This window comes from Protopterus annectens, chromosome 1.part1, assembly GCF_019279795.1.
Source record: "Protopterus annectens isolate FY-2018-M chromosome 1.part1, PAN1.0, whole genome shotgun sequence".
Classification (NCBI taxonomy): domain Eukaryota; kingdom Metazoa; phylum Chordata; order Ceratodontiformes; family Protopteridae; genus Protopterus; species Protopterus annectens.
Genome location: NC_056726.1, coordinates 677,897,914 through 677,911,041, shown reverse-complemented (window position 1 = coordinate 677,911,041; position 13,128 = coordinate 677,897,914).

Genomic DNA, 13,128 nt, shown 5'->3' with positions numbered 1-13,128 from the left:
ATCTGCGTGAAATTACTTTATCCATTTGTATTCAATACATTCAGTTCTTAAAGTGATATCACCACCTCTTTGGTTCTTTCTTAAAATACTTATAACTCTAAAACTAATCTTATGTGAGTCAATATTATCTGCTATTTGCTTTGCTAAAGCTTTAGTGTTAACATTTCTTCATATATCAGAAAGGTATTCAGAGATATGCTCTTTTAACATCCTATTAGTTTTGCCAACATAAAAACAGACAATTTCACAAGTCTCTAAATAAACTCTCTAATATGAGTGATGCTGTTGTATGCTGCCGGTTGGGATCCTAACCTTTTTTCCATGTGTTCTTTGACACCAAATATTACAGCTGATCCTGAAATTATTGTCTAATATTCTATCACACTCTTGAATGAAAGGTATTCTTCTTCGCAGGTATCCCTTTCTTTGACTAGTAAGCCCAACAGATATTTGTTATACAGTAGTTGAAAGGAAGTAAATCCAGTTAGATGTCAGGCTACTTCTCTTACAACAAAAAAGACAGTATGGAAGTAGCTGGTGATGATTTTCCCACCTTGTCCTGTAGCTTTATGAAGCATGGATTTAAGGTTTTGTTAAATTGTTCTATCCCATCTTCTTAGAGATAGCATACAGAGGTTCCTAGTTGCATCATCTTGGAGAATGGTCATAGTTCCTTCATTACTGTGAACCTGAGCATAGAATCTTGGTATATAAAGATTTCTTGGGAAATTCTAGCCATGAAAAAATTAATACACCTTTCCTTTAATTATAGCTTAAGTATTTACTTGTTTTAAGTTATTTAATTCCAGTATCTTTGTGGCATAATCAGTGAGTACCGGTATATAACTGGTGACCTTTACTTGACCTCATTAGAGGATATAAAAGGTCTGTAGCAATTTTTTCAGATGGGACTTTTTATAGATAAGGGAATCACTGTGTTGCTAAACCCTCATTGATTCCATATTCTGACATTCTGGGCAAGTTGCACAGATTTTTCTTTTATCCTTTATAATATCTGTCCAGTAAAATCTAACTAAAATCCTAGCCTTTGTTTTATCCATGCCTAAATGTCCATACAAAATGTGAATATAGTTCTAATTCATTATGAGAAGTCTAAAAGACTTTGGTAGAAACAATTGATTACTCCCTGCCCCCCTCTCTTTTCCTTAATCTATAAAGCAAAACATTGTTCATTTCTAATATCTGTACAAACTAGAACTTTTTTGATCATGGCTCTCCACTTCAGTTCTTGCTATTTTTTTCTCTAGCCTTGAATAAAGCATTTCATTTCCATTCTGCATTATTTTTATAACTGACATGGTTTATATAGAGATCCTCTATTTTAGTAATGCTCTCACCCTTAACCGGGCATGAGTTGGTAGGTAGAGTTTAATCTATTAGAACAAATATTGATATTGCACCTTCAGTTAACTCCTCCTTTAGAAAAAAAATATTTGAGAAAGTAATTCTCTTTGACCTGGGGTGCCAGTGCCCCAGTTTATTACTGTTTATTCTAGCATCAGCATCTAGCCTGTGTGCATCTTTAATGTTTTGTTTAAGGTTCTTTCTGGAAACTGTCTTTGTTTGCTTATCAAAGGGGTCTGCTTTCTGCTTCTGATTTTCTTCATTAGTTTCCCTTCTCCTAATTGTGGCCTCCTCTTTATCAATCTCTATACTGACTTTTGTCAGTACTTTGACAGCTAAAATTGTTAAGCAGGCCATCTTTAACTGTGATTTTCCCTGTCAGTCTCTGTATTAACTCATTCCTTAGTCTTATCCATTAGAGTCTTGGTCATAGTCACATACAAATTTATCTTCCACCTGAATCCAAACTTTACTGCTTTCTGAAATTTAAATTCCACAGTGTTGTCTTATTTAGGGCTGTGTTTCTCTAGCAAAACATCCAGCTAGGCCACCCCTTCCATATTTGCCACAACCCTTTAAAATGGGGAAAGTCCTGTTCAGGTATCACATCAAGTGTTTGCGTAGGCACTACATCTGCTGGTTGTACTATGTTACCTAGAATTGATGCATTTATGCTTGCATTATAAGATAACCTTAGTTGTATCCATCTACATAGGCTGCTTCAATTGTGTATGCTTTCACACATATTCCATTCTAAGTAATGACACTTCCTGAATCTAGTAGACTTTGCAATTGCTTTCATTATGCAAAAAAATAGTACATTAGTACATTTAGTAAGCCTGGTAATAGTTGAAAGGCAAGAAGCAGATTCTGCATTCCCATAATCCTCTAGATCTCATACCATCAGTTGAAATTCTGATACAGATTATATAATAGCTGCTTGACTGTCATTAGTAGGTTTCAGCACAATGGTGCTGTTATAAACTGCACACACAACTCCCAGTTTTCCAGATTTTTACAGGACTTCCAAACTTTTTTTATTCAAATTTTGGTCTGTTCCTCAAAAATGTGTAGTTTTCTGGCAAATCATTGAAGATTAAAAATCACTAAATAATAATAATATATATATATATGAGTTTCAGACTTCATATCCATCATAAAATGCATGCAAATGCAACATCTGCTATTCTTTCAACTTTATATGTTTATAAATAAAACCAAATGATCACTAACAAAGCTGTAAAACAAATAATAAAACAAAAAGAACTACTAAAACCAAGAGCAGGCACTTTTGTTTATTACTGAAGTTACTTGTATAACAAATAAGTGTCTGTTCTTGTTTTATGTCAAACTTTTTAGATTTGTAAGAACAATATTTAAAATCTGTCCCTGATTTGGGCCTTCATCCTAAGAGGCAGAGGGGTATGGCTGCGCAATATTTCACTTTATGTCCATTCTTAAAAAAATTTATGCAAATTAGTATAGATAACAATGCTTTTTGCTTATGTACAGATACAGATTTTTAATTACGCAACGGCTTATTGTGCCATGCCGCATGCAGTCCTGACTTAATATTTGCACTTTTAAGCTATACCACGTCTTTCTAAGGCTAGAGTTGTTCAGATGTTGGACCCCATTTTGAAATACGGATACACATAAATTAAGCAGTGCCCCCTTACATCCATACCAAATGTAGGCTACCTATTTAAACTAAATGTACTCACTATTTTAGCGAAACTAAAATGAAACTTAACATCTAACTGATAATATGTTTAAAATCCACACTATTTTTTAATATCTTTTTCAAGTCAGCCACTTGTGATCTCAAAGATTTGTCCCCGGTGAAGGCCGTCTGTCTGCCTGCACCACTGGTGAATTTTCTGCTCTAGCAAAACTGCTCTTACAGGCAACTGTATCTTTCATATGGATATAGGCTTTCAGACAGGCTTCTGTCAGATGTGCACTTACACTTCTGTCCCAAACAGCTGAGGGAGGGTAAGCATCAGTCTCATTATCTGCATCCAGTTTCTTTAGTAGTGGTCTGGTTCTTGGGTTCGTGGGTGGTTGACTGCTTGGGGAAGCTACTTGTTATGTGCTACAGCAACTTGTGTTGCAAATTAACAGAATGTTACTCAATAGCTGTACACCAGATATCACTTATTTTTGGCAGACCATGTAGCTGCTTTCTTGTACTAAGAAATAAATGCTGTAGGTGGCACCCAATATCTTTAGTAGCCATCATTAAGGCTTTATTAACCTCTTCCATATTAAGGATAGGCACAAAAATTGTGGTCTACACAGGGACAGATAGGGGCAGTGTGCATTGGTATTACTTTAGAATTTCAGGGTCACAAAGGATTACATTACAAAGTCTCACTTGCACAGCACACAGATTTTATATTATTGTGGGGCACTTCTAAACTTCTTCTCAGGCATTAGGGAATTTATACCCTTCCAGCCCAAAGTACATTCAAATATTGTCCAATGCATTTCGCCACCAAATATGAGTTTAACAACAGCACATTCTTCTTGTCATAACAGTCAGAAACAGAACACTACAATGAAATGCATTGCTTAAAACAGTATGCACAGATTCATGCAAAATAAGAGCTTCATATGTCTTCATTCCTGTGCAATGCAGTCAAGTCAAAAGATATCTCAAAGGTGGTCCTGCAATCTCTAAGGCTCACTGTACAAGCTGTTACACAGCACAAGCTGCTATCATTTTGTAGGTATTGAAGACTACCAACAGCTTTCAAAACAGGGAAGACAAACTTCACAGGAGCAAATGTCTTTATTCAACTTTCCTCTGCTGGATACCAACTCCACTCTACTAAAGACATCTTTTTCATTCAAAGACGATGTGTGTTATCACTGTAAAATGAAATGCCTACAAAAGGGTACTTGTGACATAACAAATGTAGATGGCTTTTGCTGAAATGAACCTTTTACAAAAAATGTCATTTCTAACCTTGCCTAGAGACATCAGATGGAAGCTTACTTTTAGCTGTTATAAATGAATAAGGTTAAAATATGCCACTACAGAAATCTGGAGATTAAAAATGGGAAAATGAAATCATTGCTTGAGTTAACCAAGCCTACACAAAAGTTTTTGTTAGTTAATAAACTGTTCCAGAAGGAAATTACTCTATTAAGATTCTCTCTGTGTTTTTTTCACCCCCACTCTACTGGTTAAGAACTGAGATTTCATCCTAACAAAGTAAATTCAGTTTAGACAATCCAGGCTCAAATTAACTGTCCTGCAACTCATAATTTATTAAAAATCATTTTCAGTATTTCTAACTTACCTGTCTTCTCTGATGCACTGTCTGAAATTATGTGACTTGCAGATGACTGGAAATCACATGTTGTGCTTACAATGCTACCTCACCATCAACTTTCAAATGCAAACAATTCATTTGCAAATAAAATTATATAGCATCTTATTTTACTTCTACACTAAAATAAACTGTTACTAAAACAACTTATGCCCCACCACCTCTTACCCACACTGAACTATGTTGTAACCTTTGCCTGTCATTCAGTGATTGTAAATATTAATCTAAGTAAAATATGAACAATGTTAACAAGTCCATATTTTAATCACAATAATCCATTAGATATTGATAAATGATGTAAGGATTTGGTCCTTCCTGTTATGAGAGTTTTGTCATGAGTGTTTCACCACTGTAATCAAACCTCTCCATTAAGACATAGATCCTAATGTATTCCATGTGCATGTCATGGATTATAGTTTAAATAATCTTAAATAATCCTTGATCTTTATTCAAAATCTGGAAAAGTAAGTAGTCTCTCAAAAAGAAAATACTTGGATTAACAAAGGAGAGCCAAACAAGAATTACCACAAATGGTGAATGAGCAAATTGTTAGGGTTAGGGTTAAGGGTCAAAGCAACTAAATTAAATTATCAGGTTTACCTTTGAAGATATGATCCCGTCCTTTCCAAAGAATAAGATGCAGGTTGTTCTTTTTTAAAAAAGGTTTATTCAAAAATGAATAAGTTCAGTAGCCAAGAAAATGCCTTTTTCTGATATAAGTATTGCAGTCAAACAACACGAGTTGTTTATAGCCACTAAAACAGTGGGTGGGTTCATCACTTAAACTTCTGATAGGCTGAAACACATTGCATGTAATTGATGGAGTTGTTTTTATTGTAAATGAATATTACGGATAAGTGACCAATTAGGTTCTAAGACTTGCCATTTGGAATCTGTCCCTGTCTTAGTGAGGGAAAGATTTTTAAATATATCCAATATTTTAACAAAATATTTAAACAAAAGGTTATCAGTCTATAAAATAAAGTGCTTTGCATCATGTGCTTCCTCAGATACATCTTTAACAAAGTACATACAGCAGTAAAATCAGTTTACATAGTAAGAGTGGTCAGTATAAAAGGTTTAATAATGAGTGAATCATTAGGTAGAACAGACCATGTTTCAAGACTGAAGTGCCCCCTTTTCAACACTAGCAATAACTTAAAGAAGTAAAGTTTAATAAAATTCATTAATGTTTTAGCTCTTAAATTGACATTATCAGCTAATGACCTGCTTTCATGGGGCACTTGGAGTTCCGGTCTTACAAGTATCTAGATTCTAGTACAGTAACTTTATTGTTGTTTTTTTATGATAGGAAAATTGGTGAGCATGAAACGTGCTTTAAGAACATTCCAGATAGTGGTCAATTACCTAGAACAGATGTATTTTAAAAATGTGAACTTTATTCAGCTGCTTTTACTGTTTCTGTGCTTCTTCCTACTTTATGACATTATTTTGATTTTTGCTGCTTGTTCTTAAATGTTCAATTGTGTTTATTCTGCTGTATTTATTACTGCTTGTTAGTAACCTGATTCAGCTGTAACTGTTATTCTAAGCCTCTTAGTTTTGATTTAATCACTTGGGTTTCAAAGTAGTTATCTTACATAAGGATGGTTTGAGATCTACATTCTTGTGGCAGGAGAGGTAGCTTGCATCATTCTAAGTTGGGAATTGCTGGTTGTTGGCTTATTGTGTCTGTTATTCAAAAAGTGTCTTAGTTCTGGTTTAAGTACTTGGGCTTCAGGCCAGTTATTTTACATTAAGAAGGTTTGTGGTCTACACTCTTGTGAGAAGAGAGGGTAGTCTCTGCCCTTTTGAGCTGGAATTGTTGGTTGAAGGCTTATTGTGCCTGCTATTTTAAGTGTCTTTGTTCTAGTTTAAGCTCAATTAACCAGAGCTGCTATGTGTTTGGTGTTCTTTGTCAAAGGCCCAGCACGTTTCTGTTTGAATCCAAGCCATCAAAAGCTAATAACAAGAAATTAAGCTTATTTTGAGTTTGATCTGCACTTTTTCATCTGTATTTTACTGTTTTACTGCATTAATTTGAGCTTTTTGACTATTTTACTGTTTGTGCCTGCTTATTGCCTGCACTTGTTTTGCATTGAAATATTGCTTAGTTAGCATAGACTAGATCCAGACATACTGAATCTAGCTTGTTTTCTATACACTTGAACTCAAATCCAGCCATCTTTACATTATTTTGGTAGACAAATGTGGATACAGCCTTGTCTGAGCTAGGGTTTACTGGAGGAAAGATCATTGTGTAATTACCTATTAGCAGACTAGTTTAAAAGTGTTTAATTTCAGCTATATATTAGCCTCGTGTTTGCACATTTTTTTGGCTCAATTAATCTGAACTGCTTTGTGAATTACTCGTTTGTCAGAGGTCCAAATGTTTCTGCTTGAATCCCAGCCATCTAAAGCTAAAAACAAGAAATTAAGCTTATTTTGAATGTGAACTGCACTTTTTCAAGCCCAGCCACTGGGGATGCACAAGCCAGTGCATTTATTTGTGCCAGTCCCAAGCCCGGATAAATGGGGAAGGTTGCATCAGGAAGGGCATCCAGCGTAAAACCTCTGCCAAATTACTGATGCGGAGAACATTTCATATTTACATACCGGATTGGTTGAGGCCCGGGTTAACAATGACTGCCACCAGTACTATTAGCCAACAAGGTGCTGGCAGAAATTGGGCTACTGTTGGCCAAAGAAGAAGAGGAGGGGGAAGGCATGCCCGAAGACAGGAAGAGAGGAGGAAGGTTAAGAGTGTAGTACTGAGGGTAGGAAATTTGAATGTTGGCAGTATGACTGGTATAGGGAGAGAGCTAGCTGATATGATGGAGAGAAGGAAGGTTGATATATTGTGCATGCAAGAGACCAGATGGAAGGGAAATAAGGCCAAGTGTATAGGAGGCGGGTTAAAATTGTTCTATCACAATGTGGATGGGAGAAGAAATGGGGTAGGGGTTATCCTAATGGAACAGTATGCCAAGAGTGTTTTGGAGGTGAAGAGAGTGTCTGATAGAGTGATGTTTATGAAGTTTGAAATTGATGGTGTAATGATGAATGTTGTTAGTGCATATGCTCCACAAGTTGGGTGTGCGATGGATGAGAAAGAAAAATTTTGGAGTGAGTTGGATGAAGTGGTGGTGAGTGTACCCAAGGGTGAGAGACTAGTGATTGGAGTGGACTTTAATGGGCATGTTGGTGAAGTGAACAGGGGGGATGAGGAAGTGATAGGTAGGTATGGTGTTAAGGAGATGAATGCAGAAGGTCAGATGATTGTGGATTTTGCGAAAAGGATGGACATGGATGTGGTGAATACGTATTTTAAGAAGAGGGAGGAGAATAGGGTGACGTACAAGAGTGGAGGAAGATGCACACAGGTGGATTATATCCTATGTAGGAGGGCCAGTCTGAAGGAGATTAGAGACTGTAAAGTGGTGACTGGGGAAAGTGTAGTTAAGCAGCATAGAATGGTGGTCTGTAGGATGACGGTGGTGATCAAAAAGAGGAGGAGGAGTGTGAAAGCAGTGCCAAGGATTAAATGGTGGAAGTTAAAAAATGGTGATTGTGAGGTGGAGTTCAGGGAATAGTTAAGACAGGCACTGGGAGGCAATGAAGAGTTACCGAATAGCTGGGTAACAACAGCAGAGCTAGTAAGGGAGACTGCTAGGAAGGTGCTTGGTGTGACATCTGGACAGAGGAAGGAGGACAAGGAGACATGGTGGTGGAATGAGGAATTACAGGAGAGCATACAGAGGAAGAGGATGGAGAAGAAGAAGTGGGATTGTCAAAGAGATGAAGAAAGTAGACATGAGTATAAGGAGATGAGGCGCATGGCAAAGAGAGAGGTGGCGAAGGCTAAGAATAAGGCATATGGAGAGTTGTATGAGAGATTGGACACTAAAGAGGGAGAAAAGGACCTGTACTGATTTTCTAGACAGAGGGACAGAGCTGGGAAAGATGTGCAGCAGGTAAGGGTGATAAAGGACAGTGAGGGAAACATACTCACAGGTGAGGAGAGTGTGTTGAGTAGATGGAAAGTGTACTTTGAAGGGCTGATGAATGAAGAGAATGAGAGAGAGAAGGTTGGATGATGTGGGGATAGTGAATCAGGAAGTGAAGCAGATTAGCAAGGAGGAAGTAAGGACAGCTATGAAGAGGATGAAGAATGGGAAGGCTGTTGGCCCAGATGACATACCAGTAGAAGCATGGAGGTGCTTAGGAGAAATGGCAGTGGAATTTTTAACCAGATTGTTTAATGAAATTTTGGAAAGTCAGAGGATGCCTGAGGAGTTGAGAAAAAGTGTTTTGGTACCTATCTTTAAGAATAAGGGTGATGTGCAGAGCTGCAGTAATTACAGAGGGATAAAATTGATCAGTCACAGATTGAAGTTATGGGAAAGAGTAGTGGAAGCTAGGTTAAGAAGGGAGGTGATGATTAGTGATCGGCAGTATGGTTTCATGCCAGGAAAGAGCACTACAGATGCAATATTTGCACTGAGAGTGTTGTTGGAGAAACACAGAGAAGGTCAGAAGGAGTTGCATTGTGTCTTTGTGGACTTAGAGAAAGCATATGACAGGGTGCCTAGAGAGGAGTTGTGGTATTGTATGAGGAAGTCGGGAGTGGCAAAGAAGTATGTAAGAGTTGTACATGATATGTACAAGGGTAGTGTGACATTGGTGAGAACTGCAGTGGGAGTGACACATATGTTTAAGGTGGAGGTGGGATTACATCAAGGATCAGCTCTGAGCCCTTTCTTATTTGCAGTGGTGATGGACAGGTTGACAGATGAGATTAGACAGGAGTCCCCATGGACTATGATGTTTGCAGATGACATTGTGATCTGTAGTGAGAGTAGGGACCAAGTTGAGGAGACCCTGGAGAGGTGGAGATATGCTTTAGAGAGGAGAGGAATGAAGGTCAGCAGGACTAAAACAGAATATATGTATGTAAATGAGACGGAGGGTAGAGGAATGGTGAGGATGCAGGGAGTAGAGCTGGTAAAGGTGAATGAGTTTAAGTACTTGGGATCAACAGTTCAGAGTAATGGTGAGTGTGGAAGAGAGGTGAAGAAGAGACTACAGGCAGGGTGGAATGGGTGGAGAAGTGTGCCAGGAGTGATTTGTGACAGACGGGTACCAGTAAGAGTGAAAGGGAAGGTCTACAAGAGGGTAGTGAGACCAGCTATGTTATATGGGTTGGAGATGGTAGCATTGATGAAAAGGCAGGAGTCAGAGCTGGATGTGGCAGAGTTAAAGATGTTAGGATTTGCACTGGGTGTGACTAGGATGGACAGGATTAGGAATCAGTATATTAGAGGGTCAGCTCAGGTTGGACAGTTTGGAGACCAAGCAAGAGAGGTGAGATTGCGTTGGTTTGGACATGTGCTGAGGAGGGATGCTGGGTATATTGGGAAAAGGATGCTAAGGATGGAACTGCCAGGTAAGAGGAAAAGAGGAAGGCATAAGATAAGGTTTATGGATGTGGTGAGAGAGGACATGAAGGTGGTTGGTGTGAAAGAGCATGATGCAGAGGACAGGAAGAAATGGAAACAGATGATCTGCTGTGGCGACCCTTAACGGGAACAGCCGAAAGAAGATGATGATCTTCTATACAATAAGTCCCCTTGTTAATTCCATAGCAATAGCTTATCTAATTTGCCCTCTCAGAAAATAGTACTTAAGAATTACCTGCTGCTATGGGCAGTCATTTTCTCAACATTTCTCTAGCCAGCCTGATTGACATAGGCATCCTGAGGCAATGTAGCAATTGCCTCATGTGTCCTTGCAACCACTTGCTCCTAAAGTAAAGAAATACAGTATGTGAGAGGTGTACCTATAGCATGAAACTAGAATCAATCATTTCACATAACAATAAACAATACATCAAACAGGTTGTCAGCACACACACCTGTCCATTCACACAAGATAAGGTCAAGACAAATAAATCCACACATGCTGAAGTACTCACTAAGAGCTTACCAAAAGACCAGAAACCTCCCAAGTGCAAACAACCTGCACATACTAATACACAAATAGAATCCACAAGTACACATAACAACACGCATATCAGTGTCTCAACAATTAAGCCCCTTAGTAAAACACCTCAAAACCTAATGTCCTAGTCATAGGTGACTCAATAGTGAGACACACAGTTGTCCCCCTCACTAAGTTGGACAAGAAGAAGGTCACAGCCAGCTGTTTGTCAGGTGCCAGGATCTGTCAAATCACACACACACTCCAGTCAATCAGCAACAATTACCTTTATGACTCTGTCATAGTACATGTTGGGGTGAATGACTTGGGATGTACCTGTCTGGCCTATATAAAGAGAGACATGACTGAACTCTAGGATTTTGTGTCCCAGGCAAGTATGTCACTAGCCCTAAGCAGCATTCTACCATCACCTAGGGTGATGCCACAATACAGACAAAAAATGATTGATTTCAGTAATTGGCTTAGCTTCTGGTGTCACTGCAGGGGGATCCAGTATTTGACAGCCTAGGAAGACATGGTCAACAGACCATGCTGCTTTGCCAGAGATGGTCTTCACCTGTCTCCTGAAGGCTTTGGGATACTCAGAAAGGATGCCTGCCTCTCCCATAGTGCCTTTTTTAGGCAATGTCAGATTAACAAAATCAGACAAAAAGAAATCCACTAGGGACAAATTCATGGTCATGCTGCATAATGCTAGGAGCCTAAACATTAAACTGCACTCCCTGGAAGCACTCTTCACCTTGGAACATAATGACATCTGTGGCGTCACTGAGACTTGGTTGAAGGCCACAGAGAGCACCCCAGCCATACAAGGCTATAATGCCTTTCACACTTTCAGACCTCAAAACATGCACGGAAGAACCAAAGTAGGAGCCATCTTCATTAAATCAAAATACACCTCAAGACTTGTATAACAGTATGACTCTCTTGAACTTCTCCAGGTCCACATAACTATAGGTAAAATACCCTACTACATTATCGCTAGCTACAGGTCCCCCACTATGAACTAGGGGAAGCACACCTCCTACCTGGACTTGCTTGAATCACTCAGTGTACAGCCAAACACCTTGGTCATGAGAGATTTCATCTATCCTTCCTTACACTGAGCAACTTACATGAGCACAACCATGATCTCTCTGAGGTTCCTGCATTTTGTTAATTGAAGTACCCTGGAACAGTTGGTCTGCACCCCCACAAGGGGCTTAAATGTTCTAGATCTAGAGCTCAGCAATATGGGGGGTAGTCACTGCACTACCCCTGTGCGATGCCCTCCCTGGGAAGGTCAGCCTATAAATCAGTATCGTTTGAAGTAAAGATCAGACCTGACACCCCCACAGGAGGAAAAAAAAAAAATGTCTCCAAACCAAGCAGGAACCTCAGAGAGATCATGGTTGTTATAAAACGTTTCAAAACCCCTGCTAACACAGTCAGCAATTACTCATATGCAGAAGAGTACACAAATGCCCTATATAGCCACTTAAACAAATGTACGTATTCAGCTTTACCTGACATGACTAAAACCAGGTCCACCCAAAAAAACAAGCTACCCTGGTAGCATGGAAGTATAAATAAGTTATATAACAAAATAAAGAAACTGATAGAGGAAGAATTCCCTCCACAGCTTGAACAAGCAAATTAGATATCTTGTAAATCCTCTAAGGCTAGTGACAAGACTAAATTAGCATCCCTAGCTAAAGACAACCATAAGGCATTCTCTAGCTATACCCAAAACCTAAAAAGGAATGCCCAGCAGTCTGCCAAACATATAGTGGATATTACCATTATCAATGGACCTGAGGAAATTGCCAACCTGCTAGATGACAGATTTGGCAATAACCTCACCCTCTATCCTCAACAGCCATACCCCAAAGCATTTCTGACACCAGTCCTCTAACAAGTATGTCCAAAGAACAGGTTATGCACGCACTCTTCAAGGCCAAGAATATGGCCTCTGTGGGACCAGATAGCATCCCAGATTGCTTACTAAACAATGTAAAACAGACCTAGTGGAACCACTTGACACTTTCCTTAATCATAGCCTGAGCACTGACTTTGTTCCAGCAGAGTGGAGAACAACAACAATAATCACCTTGCACAAAGGGAGTCCATCAACTGACACAGGAAACTATCAACCCTTATGCCTAAACAGCCTTATTAAGAAAGACACATGTGACCTTCAAACTCTTGATCTGACCCAGTCTGGTTTTGTCAAGAGTAGCTCCTGCTTAATAAACCTGGTAGACCTCTTTGAGAATGTCACCAAAGCCCTGGATGAGGGCAAAGCAGTGCATACCACCTATCTTGATTTAGCCAAGGCTTTTGACACAATCCCTCACTCAGGAATCATTGAGAAATTCTCACAGCTGAGGAATAACCATTATGTTACTAGATGAGTAGCTAATTGGCTCACCAACAGAATGCATAC